A 15,927-nucleotide genomic window follows, 5' to 3' on the forward strand; every position below is an offset into this window, starting at 1 on the left:
AAATTCCATTGGAAGCAACAAATAGTGATCTTCATGCACACATTTTACAATTTCAAAGACACAAATGTGGAAAATATTGTCGTCGCAAATACAAAAACAAAGGGAAATACTACACCAAATGCCGATTTGGTTTTCCTAGACCAGTTACAAATACAGGTCAAGTGAACAACCTCATGTCTTCAGTTAGACATAGTGTTAAAGGTAAGTCACCTAAAAATACATATTACATAAGAAGAAAAATATATCAATGATTATAATGCAATCATTGCCCACTTATGGAATGCAAACATAGATGTGCAGTACATTGCAGACAATTCTACTGCAGTTGCACGATATGTCACAGCATACTTAACCAAAGCAGAAAAGACAGAGCTCCAAGACCTCTGGAATGACCTGTCATCAGATAAAACAGTGTCTCAGAAATTATACAGCTAGTGCATAAAAATGCTCTCCCATAGAGAATGTGGATCATATGAAGCAGCTGATCGTTTAACTGGTACTGCATTGTATGGAAAATCTGAAAATATAGTATGGCTAAGTCTTGGTCCAGCTAAATCTAGAAAAAGAGTTCGAAAATCATACGAAGATATAGAAACAATAGCCAAACGTAATCCCAACAGCCAAGACATTTTAAAAAACAATTTATTGGACCCATACTACCCAAACAGAAGTAATACTTTGGAAACCATGTGTCTATACCACATAGCCCAAAACTACACATACAAAAATAATATAAACCTGATGAAAAAAAAGGTAAATACAGAGTGACAAACTGTGAAGGCAGCTTAGTTATACTCACCAAACCAAATTTAATGAATCATATCAAATTGTCATTAAAGACTCCTCAACATAAAGAAGTATATTACATGTCCCTGCTACATGTCTTTAAACCATGGAGAAAAGAAGAAGAAATACTAGATAACTATGACTCATATGAAGATGCTTTCAAAGCAAATGAAAGCACTATAACTAATGTAAACTTTACACAGTACAAAACAATGTTGCACAATGAACAGCAACACGAAGAAGAACTCCAGGCCCAACTAGATAAAGAAACTCCTGACAGTAGTCAACCTTCTGTAACAGGAAGCCAAGAACCACTGGGAGAACCACTAATAATAAATGAGGCAGAATTAGCTATGATAGAAGTAGAAAACACCATCTGTCATTGAAGATAAAGAAGACTTAACTATACTACAATCAAAACTAAACAATGAGCAACATAGCATTTTTCAAGAAGTAACAAAACAAATTGCACATGGTGTATGTACAACATGAAAATAAAGAATGTTCCTGCCATAATTATAAACCTATACTACTGTACGTCAGTGGTGAAGCTGGTTCTGGCAAAACATTCCTAATTAAAATCATCAGTAAGTTCCTTCAACAATTGACAAACAACACACTGTCAGCGGTTGTCACTGCCCCCACTGGTTTAGCTGCCTACAACATAGGTGGTGTCACGTTACACCGATTACTAGTATTGCCAGTAGAACACCAAAACAAATTAGACTATTACAAACTTTCTGCAGAAGCTGCAATGGAACTACGCAGAGTATTGAAACAAATGAAAATGCTACTAATAGATGAAGTGAGCATGGTCTCCAACCTAATGTTGGCTTTGATTCACCTCAGATTACAAGAAGTACTCAAAACAAACTATGAAGAACTCTTTACAGGTGTTTTCGGAGATCTTCTTCAATTGACACCAGTAAAAGGTGCCTATTTTTAAAACATTAGGACACAAACCCTGCCGTAAAACTGTTGGCAGCATTGGAAATGTCAACCTTTGGCAACATTTCCAATACAGAGAATTAACAGGAAACATGTGGCAATCTGCAGATCTCACTTATGCCAACATCTTAAAAAGTATCAGAGTTGGTATACTTTCTAAAGAAGCAGAAGCAATATTGAAAATCCAGCACATTCATGCACTTTATGGTGATAATGCATGTGCTACAGATGTTATGGAACAATTAGCCCACAAAAATTTCAATTGTATGGCCTTAATGCCAACTCTTGCAAGCTGTTTCAAATTCAATGAAAAAATGTTAAGTAAAGAAATGCAACCAATAATGGAAATTAGCGCCACAGACAAACTAGATGTACATGGTATGACACTACCCATGTGTGACCAAGCCACAACAAGACTAAATAGTTTAGAAAAATCAATCTCAAACACAGCAGGCTTAGAAAAGATATTAAAATTATCCTTAAATTGCAGAGTAATGCTTAAACGCAACCTTGACGTGGACCAAGGACTAGTTAATGGAGCACTGGGTACAGTTGTTGGCTTTCAAACATACCCACCTGACAACAAAATTCAGTTTGTCAATATTCTCTTTGACAAACTTTCAGAAGTAAAAAGGATAGGACGCTCAACAGCTCGATTCCTTCTCTTCAAAGACATGTATGTACACAGAGAACAATTTTCTCTAACTCTTGCATACGCAGTCACAATTCATAAATCACAAGGTCTTACCCTAGACAAAGCAATGATAGATATTGGCAACACAGTCTTTAAAGAAGGCATGAGCTACGTAGCACTATCACGCTTATATACACTTGACAGTCTATTTCTAATCAACTTTGATGCAAGTAAAGTAAACGCTGATATTCCTTGCATTTTAGAATACAATAGACTTCGCTCACTATACACCCCCCATCTAAACACATATTCTGTTCCACAAAAAGTAAAACGTTATAAAAGAAAAACAAATCAAACAGAAATGCAACAGGATGTCACTGCAAATCCTCCAAAGAGTGTAAAAGAAACTAATAATTCATCAAGTACCACAAGCAAAAAAGAATCAATTAGGGAAAGTAAACCATGTACTTCTTCAAGGAAGGAAGACAAACTCCAAAAAAAGCAGTCAGAGACAGAACTACCTGGTCGATTTAAACCCTCAAATATAGTTGGTGTAAGTTGCTACGCAAATGTAGCAATAAATATTCTATTTCAATTATCACCAATTGTTGACAACATTTATTTACACAGTACAGGCCCATTGTGTTTGCAAATGTTAGTACTTCGTAGAAACGCAACAAACAATCCTGACAACACGTATAGTGTTTATGGAATAAGACAACAATTGGACTACTGTGCTGGAATGGTGAAATTCACTATAAACTCACAGGAAGATCCACAAGAATTTCTAATGTACTTACTACAAGTACTGGGAAACAAAAACATACCTATAAATGAAATCTTCCACATTTCATACATGTGGAAACATACATGCACTCTCTGCAACAATGTGACACAAGAACAAATCCCCAAATGAACGCTTCGTATATATATCAATACCTAATTGTGAATCCATTCCATTTCAACAACTTGTACAAAATGCAAACCATGGTAGATTATGTTCTACCTACAATTCAGATAATCGCTCCACGTTAGTAATACAAACACATAGTAAATACGTAATACTAATGCTTCTACGTTACAATGCAGATGGTACTAAAAACAACTGCAAGCTGACTGGATTCACACATGGTCAAATATCACTTGGTAAGAAAACCTTCACAACAATAGGTATAATCTACCACGCAGGAGCCACAACCAATTCAGGGCACTACACTGCTGTTACGCTCACCTGGCTCCACAGGAGTGTCGAGTGGAACTGGACAGCCACGGTCTCCACCAACGTGATGCGTAGTGCAGAGATGACAGACTGGACTGGCCCACCTAGCTTCGTCTGCTTGACCCGTAGAAGTAGTCTCCTAAAGACGGGGAAAGGGAATTAGCCACCTGTGGATTTGAGTAGTAACACCTCAATGCGTCCCAACTTATCTATTCTGACAATCCCTTTCACAAAGCTCACCTTATCGTTTTGTATGATGAGCTCTCCATCCTGCGAAGAAAGCAGGGGCGCGTTGATGGCCAGTTACTTCACTGGCTTGAGGGTATTGGAAGAGTTCTGGACAAATCTTGGCTCCAAACCTCCGGGCGAAAGGCCGTAAGTATGTAATTCTAAAGAGTTATAAATGTCCGAATAATCACTCTTGTCCAATTTCTTGTTTCTTTTGCAGCTTAGACCCAAAAGATGATCGTCTTGTGGCAGCTGAAAGCGTTCAGGTAAGAGTCTTTGTTTTGTAACACTTTCCGGTAAATGATGCCAAGGTTTAACTCGCTGCTTTCTCTTTTCTTGCAGGTGCAGCGTAGGAAGATTTGGCATGCTGGTGGATAATACCTCCTGCAGTAAAATCAGGTACGCATATGGTGGCAAGAGATTGTCCTTGTTTGTTCCCTTGGCTCACCTTGTTGTTTTCTTGTCCCCCTTAGGTGCTGGAATGCGGCAACCTGGTGATGGAGACAGCACCGGATCGTAGAGATGCTGCGAGGAACGGTGAGTATGGTGCGGCGCTGCTGCTGGCGATGCAACGTGTTAATATGAAGTCTGTTTCTGGTTCGAAGATGCGCTGAATCCGAAATCAGGTAAGAAATCCAGTAAAGTTCTTGTTCTAACCTTTCTTCTTCTTTCCCTTCTTTCTAGGCGCTCTGGACTCGAGGCGGGCGTGGCAGGATGCTGGATGCTGACTGCAGACACGGTGAGCGTTACGCTGCTGGATGCAGAATAACGCGAAGCATGTGCTGCTCTTCTGGCGTGGTTTAAATAGCCTTCAAAGTAGTCCCAGGTAAGTATTCCTCCACAACCACACCCGAGTAACAAAATAGTTCCTAAGATAAAATAGTCCCTTCAAGCCTCACATGGGCTTGGATGCTTGGATCCCTTGCAGCATGGTCTGCATCAGGTAAGTTTTAACATATGAGCCTGGCGCCATAGGCGCCAGGACTGATGTCCCATATGAGCCTGGCGCCAGAGGCACCAAGACTATACCCAGATAGCCCCTAACAGGGGTTGCTGGGTTTGCTCCAGGTAACATGATGCCTGTTTCCGGGGTTGATGGACTTGGTCTGGATGCCCGGGTGTAGGCATCATGACAACTGCATATATAAAAAAAAATGTGGATGGTTTGAATGTAATGATAGTACCATTACTCTAAAGCAGAGATTACCAGCAAATCTTACACACGCTTATTTAATGTTCTTAAAACCAAAATTTGATAACTAAACTGTACTTAAACCTTAGGTAAACGTGTAGTAAAAAAAATATAAACTGTTAGAATATTCCAAAAGCTATCTAACTGCCCAAAGATTTGACAACAACTAATCAGATAAATGAATACCACTAAATTAGAGCAAAATATAGACAGTTAGAATACGCCAATTGGTATCTAACTGTCCCAAAATTTAACAATATCCAAACAGATAAATCAATACCACTAAAATATATAAACAAAATAGGCAGTTAGAATACGCCAATTGGTATCTAACTGTCCCAAAATTTAACAATATCCAAACAGATAAATCAATACCATTAAAATATATCAAAAAATAGACAGTTAGAATACGCCTACTGGTATCTAACTGCTCCAAGATTTTACAATATCCAAACAAATAAATAATATATTACTGCTAAAAAAAAATGGAACAAGCCAATGTTTAAAGCATTAGCCAGAAACAAGTGAACACTGAAAACAAACAAACAAATAAACTGTAGCATAACAGAAAAAGTTTTTTTTTAATCCAACATGGATTTTTTTTCTCCCACAGACCCAATGATTTTAGCAACGAACACAGAAACTGAGCAAATTGCACAGTACTCTGGTTTGTAATCTACTAAATATGAGGGTAAAAAAAAATGTTGATTATACAATGTAATAAGTCATTCCAAAATACTAATACTAACATGCTATTTTATTTTATCACAGAAATGAACAGGAAATACATGTACTCCAGTTACTAAACCAAACAGTAAGTATATTATACACTCTATGCCCTGGCCACAACCATTGCAGCATATCACACCCATGGTATCTTATAACTTTGTTCCCTATAAATGTGTTTTTGACCCAAGGTTATAAGCAACTATAAGTGTGATATGCTGCGGTGGTTGTGGCCAGGGCATAGAGTGTTGGGTGCATGGCCAAATGGCCATGCACCCAACACTCTATGCCCTGGCCACAACCACCGCAGCATATCACACCCATAGAGCCAAATATATCAACTATGACCTATGGAAACTTTTAATGTCCGCGGACATTATGAGTGTTCTTAGAACACTTTCAACTTGCCAGCGAACAATACGGACAGCATCTTCAGGACACCCCCTACGAACATTTCAGGACAACGCGAGAGTTCTAAGAACACTTTCAACTTGACAACAAACAATACGGACAGCGTCCTCAGAACACCCCCATTTTGCTTATTTGCGAACATTTCAGGACACCGCGAGTGTTCTTAGAACACATTCAACTTGCCAGCGAACAATACGGACAGCGTCTTCAGGACACCCCCTACGAACATTTCAGGACAACGCGAGAGTTCTTAGAACACTTTCAACTTGACAACGAACAATACGGACATCGTCCTCAGAACACTCCCATTTTCTTTATTTACGAACATTTCAGGACACCGCAAGAGTTCTTAGAACACTTTCAACTTGACAACAAACAATACAGACAGCGTCCTCAGAACACTCCCATTTTGTTTATTTACGAACATTTCCGGACACCGCAAATGTCCTTAGAACACATTCAACTTGACAACGAACAATACGGACAGCGTCCTCAGAACACCCCCATTTTGTTTATTTACGAACATTTCAGGACACCGCGAGAGTTCTTAGAACACTTTCAACTTGACAACGAACAATACGGACAGCATCCTCAGAACACCCCCATTTTGTTTATTTACAAACATTTCTGGACACCGCGAGTGTTCTTAGAACACATTCAACTTGACAACGAACAATACGGACAGCGTCCTCAGAATACCCCCATTTTGTTTATTTACGAACATTTCAGGACACCGTGAGAGTTCTTAGAACACTTTCAACTTGACAACGAACAATATGGACAGCGTCCTCAGAACACCCCCATTTTGTTTATTTGCGAACATTTCAGGACACCGCGAGTGTTCTTAGAAGACATTCAACTTGCCAGAGAACAATACGGACAGCGTCCTCAGGACACCCCTATTTTGTTTATTTACGAACATTTCAGGACAATGCGAGTGTTCTTAGAACACATTCAATTTGCCAGAGAACAATACCGACAACGTCTTCAGGACACCCCCTATGAACATTTCATGACAACGCGAGAGTTCTTAGAACACTTTCAACTTGCCATCGAACAATACGGACAGCGTCCTCAGAACACCCCCATTTTGTTTATTTACAAACATTTCAGGACACCCAGAGTGTTCTAAGAACACATTCAACTTGCCATCGAACAATACAGACAGCGTCTTCAGGACACCCCCATTTTGTTTATTTACGAACATAATACGGACAGCGTCCTCAGAACACCCCCATTTTGTTTATTTATGAACATTTCAGGACACCGCGAGAGTTCTTAGAACACTTTCAACTTGACAATGAACTATACGGACAGCGTCTTCAGGACACCCCCTACGAACATTTCAGGACACCGTGAGAGTTCTTAGAACACTTTCAACTTGACAACGAACAATACGGACAGCATCCTCAGAACACCCCCAATTTGTTTATTTACGAACATTTCAGGACACCGCAAGAGTTCTTAGAACACTTTCAACTTCACAACGAACAATACGGACAGCGTCCTCAGGACACCCCCATTTTGTTTATTTACGAACATTTCCGGACATCGCAAGTGTTCTTAGAACAGTTTCAGCTGGCTTGAGAACAAAACGGACACATATTGAGTCCTAAGAACACCCCCCATTCAGTTTATTTAGAACATTTCAGAACACCCTTGATGTCCGCAGACAAATCGAAGACAACAAGAACGTCTACCACATTAAAAAACACAACTTTCAACCTATCTCATACTCTCCCTCCCCAAGCACACCTACACACCAACACACTCTACTAAATACAAATTTTGAACCAAGTTTCACCGCACTGTCCGCGGACGTCCGCGAATCCAAGATGGCGGGTGCTACCAAAAATCTGACACGCTTCACGCTCCACGCCGTCCAATCAGCGAACACGTCGCCTGTCCGCAGACACCACGCAAACTGACTGGCCAATCAGGACACTGTCCGCGGAGCGAACAGGGAAGTGTGTCCGTGGACCGAACACAGATATCACTAATTTTTTATGACCTACTTTTTGCTCATTTTTTAAAAAACTACTGGACGGATTTTCACCAAATCTGCAAAAGCACGCTTTTGGGACCAAGCCGCTACTCCTGGTCCAAATTTGGTGATAATCCGCCCAGCGGTTTGGGCTGTAGGCGCGAGCAAAGTTTTTTCCCCATTCAGTCTATGGGAAAAAAAAAAGTTTTGGGACCCCCCTATACCTTTGCCCCCCCTGGACGAATCCTCACCAAACTTTGCAAAAAAATTCAGAGTGGGCCATATACTTTTTTTTGCAAATTTTGGTTAACAAACTTAAATCAAGACATTAATTACATCACAGTTTGTGAAAGAAAGAAAAATATTATGTTAAAAGTGTCAATTAACAGAAGAATCCAATTAGACATATTTACCTGATAAATAATAAGAAAGTTATTGTTCAACATACAGCCATTTATTTGACTAGAGTTAATGAGCAGATATATTTAAAGATCACTAAATTCACGACTCATATGGGAAGATAGAGTTCAAGTATTGTATTAGTGCTATCTTGGCTGCCATTCTAGAGGTAGTAATTTTTTTCTCTCCAGATTTCATCTTCTGTTAATGTACAATGAATATTATATTGTGCCTTAAAAAACTTAGCACGATTTAATTTTAGAGCAGAAGAGGAATAGGAAAAATATTGCTGGCCCTGCATCTAGAAATACAGTGTGGCCACCACATCCATCCAATAACTTCTGTGTGTATACAGAAAAGCCACTTAGTGGCAGGTGTGTACTAGCAACCCAAAAAGCGCTGTTTCTGAATTCAGACACCTGAACTGCATAACAAACCAGTTCAATTAATACGGTATGGCATGCCTCTGTGTTTTATTCTACTCTTCACTGCCATTTGCAAGGTCTTTTGACACTCTGACAGATCTGAAAGAGAGACAGGCTTGGTTTGGTTAGTGGGAAGAGAGGGAGAATCGAAGATAATGTTGCTGTTGCAGTTGTAAAGTACCTGGCCGGCTCGCACTGGCCCAATAGGGCAAAGCCCGAACCAAAAACGCAAAATACTGGTGTGGGCCAGTTTTTTGGGTTAAAGTGGGCAACTGTTTGGTGCAATGTGGGCCAGTTTGATGAGTTACTTCACTATGTGGCTGCTAGTTTTGACCAGTGTTGCTGAATCAATATTCTTTAAATGCACAATCTGCATCACATTTTATGCAAACACTCCCCCTTTGGTACTATTCAACCAGTCTGTCACAAAAGAAAACAATTGCCATTCCGACCCTGCCACTTGGGTACTGCATGTTTGTTTTTTCAGGTGGTTCGTGTCTACAGCATATGATGGATATGTGTCCAAAGGGGGGACTTGTGTTCCCTTTGTGCGAGGTTGTGTTGATCAGGACTATAATATATGTTGGTTGGTGGGGGCAGCGTTCTGATGTCTGATGTCTGTTGGGAGGGGTGTTCGGTTGTCATGTGTGGGTGGTTTAGATTGCAGGCACATTGTGTGTTGGAGCACAGAATTTGAGTGTGTTAGTGCAGGGAGCAGTCATTAGAGACATTGATGGGCCTTTGGAGCATCCATCCAGTGAGACCATGTTCATATCCTGGTAGTGCTGCTCCTAAAGTAGATTAATTGTGAGTATTCCTGATGCACCCTGCAATGGGCTGGAGTTTGCAGCAGTAGAGAGTGTGCAGCGTGCAGCTCCTTGTGCTAAATCACATTGGACACATTGGGGCAAGACACAAAGGATCAGGGAGCGATGGCAACAAGTCCATTCGGGTTTGACATTGCTCCAAGGGAAAATTCCTGTATGGACACCCGAGAGCAGAATTGCTGTTGAGCATCTGAGGACAAAATTGTAGTCAACACCGAGGAGACAAATCACAAGGGGCACAATTACAGAAGGAGGCACACATACAAAATTACAGTGGGACACATGGGAGCAAATCCCAACAGGCAGAATCAAAGTGGCCCAACTAGAAGCAGAACTGCAGCTCCTGAGCTACCTCGAGAGGATAGCTCAGGGGCAATGTGCTCGCCGTGGAAGCAAGACGACACGGAGCAACACAGTTTCGATCCGCGGGTCCACGCTCAGAAACCTCTGGGTATTAAGCGAATTATAAATAATCTATCATATCATATCACTAGGGAGCATAATCTGTGGGTGCCTAGGAACAGAATCATGGTCAGATTCCTGTGGACAGTATAGTATAAGGTAGAAAATGGAATGGTAAGCAGTTTAGTGTTGGGCAAACAATCGCATAGCTACATATATCAAGGCATACCAAGGCATAGCATGGTGTACACAAGCCAAGAAAAGCCATGGCAGAATATAACAAGGCATACCAAAGCATTTACATTTTATAGCGAGACCTGAAAAGTCCTACCAAGGCAAAATCATTTTTTCTCCTCCCCACACTCCCAGCTCTGGCCTATGCATGCAGCTATTTTCTCACTTTTAAACTGTCAACCCCTGTCTCTCTGTCTGTCTGTCTGTCTCTCTCTCTCTCTCAAATAGATGCATTGAACCGCGTGTGCAACAACGATTGGAAAATTGGCAGATGAGGGTAATGGGCTGATTGGGGACTAGGCTCAGTACCCTTAATGAAGTGCTGATGGTTAGGGGAGATATGAGCTTTTTGGTTCAGAGGAAGGGTTGTGTGATGAATCGAGGGAATGTGTCTCTTTGCCCCCAAGGCCCCCCCCCACTGTGAGGCTAGGGAGGCGAGCCCGCTCCGCAATGCCTCCCTTGTGGTCGAGGCAAGTGGGACCTCACCGGGAGAGACTCAGCCTTTGGGGACAAGGACTCCCGTTCCTATGGAGCAAGACATATGGTGGCATATATGGGATTGCCCAACCTATCCAATAACATTAAGTACCAAGACTGGGCTGAAGAAGCTAACAGATGCTGCTATCCAGAAGAAAGAGTTTAGTTTAGTTTAGTTTGTTTATTTGTATAGCGCGGCCCAACCCTCAGGTAACTGGGCGCTTTTCTTAGAGGCAGCAATGGTTACAGAAGGTTGCACATACAGTGTATAGAACAGAAGTGATACGGTACAATCAAGAAGGTAGGGGACCGGGTTACAGAGTGGTCCGAAATGTAGGCAAACAATGAAAAACAGTGATGCGGGTGGCAGGTGGCCCCTCCCTGTCCGAGGAGTGTGCGTACATTAGATACAGTTACACATGAGGTTAAGTGGCGTGCCTAGTGGCAAACCGAAGATTCCGGGTGCAATAGTGCCCGGGAGGACGAGCTAGTTAGGTGGCAGTACATGGTCTATTGCTGCATTGTGTGTAGTTCCTTTACCTTAGTTCTGAGCGACCAGAAGGAGGTGTCTGCCCTGATTGACATTGGGAGTGCATTCCAACATTTAGCTGCCAGTACAGGGAAACTTGCTCCTCCAGCAGTTTTCAGGTTGAACCTTGGGATGTTGAGTTGGTATAGGTATGGGGATCTAGTTGGTCTGGTAGAGATTTGTCTGGAGAATGTGTCTGATAAGTAGCATGGTGCTGTCAAATAGAGGCATTTATGTGTAATGACCAATGCTCGAAGTTTGATTCTCTCACGGATGGGGAGCCAATGAGATTCCTTTCTCGCCGTGGAGATGTGGGCATTGCAGGGGAGATTGAGGGCGCATCTAAGGGCGTTGTTTTGGATTATCTGTAGTCTGTTCAGGTTGTGGTTGGTGGAGCCGAGGAAGAGTGTGCTGCAGTAGTCGAGTTTGGGGAGTACGAGAGCCCTTGCTAGCGTGAGACAGCTGTTGGTGGATAAGAAAGGTGTGCAGCCGTTGATACGTTTATTAGTGTATGCTGTAGAGGAGCTGGTGGCGTTGATTTGTTTTTTGAGGGAGAGAGTTGAGTCAAGGTATACACCCAGTGTTTTGACTTCTTTTGATACTTTTATAAAGTTGCCATCAATGGCGAAGGATTGTATCTGGGGTCATGTTTGTCAAGACGGGCCTGTGATCTGATGATCAGCAGTTCTGTTTTGTCATCGTTTAAGCAGAGGCCATCCATGCTTGGATTTCAAGGTAGATCTCATTTAGTTTTGCAACATCTTCCTCATAGCTCCCGTGAGCATGGTGAGGACCTGGGTGTTTTCCGTGTAGTTGGTGTATGTAACACCCAGGTCATCAAGGTGGTCGAAGAAGAGCTTGGTGAAGACGTTGTAAAGCATTGGGGAGATACATGAGCCTTGGGGGACTCCACATTGGATTGGGACCAGGTCCGCCGCAGCATCACCTGCGGGGGCGAAGACCCTGGTTGTTCTATCTGATAGGAAGGATCGAATACAATTGGTGGCATCCTGGGAGAATGCAGCAGCCGATTAGAGGTGTTTGATTAGTATTTGGTGGTCAACTAGGTCGAAGGCCGCTGACGAATCCTACAAGACCAAAATGACCAGTTTGCCCTTGTCTTTGGCTTCATCCATTTGAATTTTTAGGTCCAGGAGGGCAGTTTTCGGTCCCGTGCCTAGGTCTAAAGCCAGATTGTCACAGGCCTAGGAGGTTATTGTCTTCCAAATGTTGTTGTATTTGGAGGTAAGCTACTCTGTCTATTATTTTTAGGAGAAAGGGGACAGTCGTGATGGGCCTGTAGTTTGTGGGTGTATTGGGGTCAAGGTTGGGTTATTTGATTAGGGGTAAGACCCATGCCTCTTTGAGGTTGTTAGGGACTGCCGAATTTTTGAATGAGGAGTTGATTAGGGAGGTGATGAAGGGGGCTAAGTCTTTGGCGCCGTCCTTGATGACGGAGGCTGGACATAGGTCTCCTAGACAGATGGATGGCTTGAGGCCGGCAATTATGTTGATTACTTCATCCACCGTAAATGGTGAGCAGTGTAAGAGAGGACAGCTGGCATGGGTGGAGCTGAATCTGTGGCTAGCGTGAGCTTTAGAGGCAAGGTTAGCTTTTTTAGATTTGATCTTCGCTTGCAGGAGAGCTATTTTATTGGAAAGTGCTTGTTGGATGTTGTTACACCAGGCTTTGTCCTTGATGCAGTTATCAGTAGCGGGTACAGGTGATTCTAGTTCTCTTAGGATGTAGAATAATTCTTTTGTACCGGATTTTGGCATTGTAGATTCTTGTATTGAAAGTCTCCTTTTTAGCTTTTGTGATGGCAGCTTTGTATATGGCTGCTGATTGAGAGAATTTTTCTTTGGTGGCGATTGAGGGGGCTTTTCTCCAGCTAGATTCAGCTGTTCTCTTAAGGTTGCGGAGAGCTTTAAGTTCGGCTGAGAGCCATTTGTTCACATGCGCCATTGGTTTGATTTTCCTTAATTTAAGTAGGGCTATTTGGTTCAGGGCTAGTTCCAGTGTCTCATTGTAGAGTTCGACTAGCGAAGTGGGGTTGGAGTTGGTTATGTGAGCAGCAGAGGTGATGGGGTGTGTAGAGGCCTGAGATTCTCCCTGGTGATATTACGTTTGTTCTTGGTTAAGGTTTTTGTTGGGCCTGGAGGAGGTTCGTTTTTTTGTGCATCTTTCGGTATGGTGAAGGTGATGAGATGGTGGTTTGACCAGGCACATGGTGTGATGTTGGTTAGGAAGATGTCGCAATTGGTATCTGCGAGCCAGTCTATGGTTCTGCCTTTATCATGAGTAGGTTTGTTGATGTGTTATGTCAGTCCAAGTTGAGCAATGGTGTCTGAGATCAAGGAGGCATTAGCATCGTTAGGGTCCTGAAAGCCAAGGTTGAAGTCACCCAATATTATTATTTGGGAGCCTGGTTTAGTTTTGAATGTCAGTAGGTGGGAAATGTCTTCCTCGAAGGATGAGATAGCTGGTGGCAGTCTATATAAGGGGAAAGAGTATCGTTTTGGACAGGGGCGTTGCTAGGGGGGGCTAACGGGGCTATAGCCCCTGATCTTTTGGTTGTAGCCCCGGATAGAATCTCAGGAGCTACAGCCAAAAGACTAGCTAGCGCCCAGTCCCAACAGTTCCGACATCAGCGTAGCCCCGGGTATTTTCCAGACCTAGCAACTCCCCTGGTTTTGGAACTGGACAAAGGGAGTTTAAAGGATAGGAGTTCAGCAGAGGATATGTCTGTGTTAATAATCTCTCTGATATTCAAGTTAGATTTTGCAATGACGGCTACTCCGCCTCCTATTCCGGATGATCTGTCTGCTCTTATAATGGTACAGTTATCTGGTATGGCCATTGAGAGTGAAGGACCAGCAGCTGGATGTAAGCAGGTTTCTGTGACTGCCAAGAAGTCAAGATAGTTGGTTGTGATAGCATCTGCAATATCAGGAGAGTGGGCTACTAGAGAGCGTGCATTAATGAGTGCCCCTTTAATAGTAGAGGTGGCATACGTCACTGAGTCATCGGTCGGGTGGTTAGGTAACGTGGGGGAGCTAGGATCATTGGGGTTGTCGGTGTTGGGTGCAGGTAGAGTAGGTGGTGGTTTGGAGTTCCCTGGATGTAGGGTAAGCGATATGGGGGGTGTATGCTTGAGGTAAGTGTGGGATCTTATCTAGCATTTCTAGAATACACGGGGCATGCAGTGACAATGTTTGTGATGTCAAGCATGTTTAGCCAGGAGCCAAGTTTGGCATTTCTCAGGTCATTAGGGCATGGAATAATGGGTGTGGGTGGGGTGGCAAATTTGCAAATCGATTCTGCAGGAGACAGAGGAGGAGGACGAGAGCAATTGGCTCTCGAGGGTATAGTAGTCGATATTTTGCCCCATGTGATGGGTGGGCGGTTGGAGGGAAGTATATTTTGGCATAGTGAGAGGATGGTCGCCATAGTGAGTGTCATTTTCCTTAGTAGAGTCATGTTCAGGGCTAGGTAGTGTATGTTGCCTGGATGATATAAGGCAGTGGGATGTAACCAATATGCAGGTTCTCGGACTATTTGGAATTGTATGAGCAGACTAAAATAGTAGGCTAGTTTAATGTGGGCATCATACTGAAGTAAAATGCTAGTTCAGAATTGGCAGCATACAGTGGACATAGGCTAGTTCAAGTTAGCAGCATATAGTGGACATAGGCTACTTCAAATTTGCAGCATACAGTGGACATAGTCTAGTTCGAATTAGCAGCATACAGTGGACATAGGCTAGTTCAAGTTATTAGCATACAGTGGACATAGGCTAGTTGAAATTAGCAGCATACGGTGGACATAGGCTAGTTTGAATTGGCAGCATACAGTGGAAATAGGCTAGTTCAAATTAGCAGCATACAGTGGACATAGGCTAGTTCGAATTGGCAGCATACGGTGGACAAATGCTAGTTCGAAATGGCAGCATACAGTGGAAATAGGCTAGTTCAAATTAGCAGCATACAGTGGACATAGGCTAGTTCGAATTGGCAGCATACGGTGGACAAATGCTAGTTCGAATTGGCAGCATACAGTGGAAATAGGCTAGTACAAATTAGCAGCATACAGTGAAAATAGGCTAGTTTGAATTGGCAGCATACAGTGGACATAGGCTGGATAAGAAGGTACAGGTAATGACTAAGTTCAGGATATAGTTATGACGTTCTGATATGCAATGCTCGTATGCTGGTGGCATAGTTATGATTAGTATTAGGTATGAGTACAGCCGTGTGTTGTTTCAGTATTGTTTAGAAATAGGTTGTAGTGCAAGTAGCAGAGAGTCTTAACAGTAATGGGAGATATCCGTGAGGGTGGAGTACCTAGAGCATTGTGGTTTCTGATATTCCCAGGTAAGAGGGGTCGTGCGAGGGAGAACTGTAGTTGAGCGTTTGTACAAGGAGTTCTGAGAGGGCGGACGTTTACCTCTAGGTGCGTGTGATGAGGGTGCAGTGTTGAGTGGCCCTTGGCATTGCAGGAACTGA

The sequence above is a fragment of the Ambystoma mexicanum genome, chromosome 2q (genome assembly GCF_040938575.1).
Source record: "Ambystoma mexicanum isolate Mex_15411 chromosome 2q, UKY_AmexF1_1, whole genome shotgun sequence".
Taxonomy (NCBI): domain Eukaryota; kingdom Metazoa; phylum Chordata; class Amphibia; order Caudata; family Ambystomatidae; genus Ambystoma; species Ambystoma mexicanum.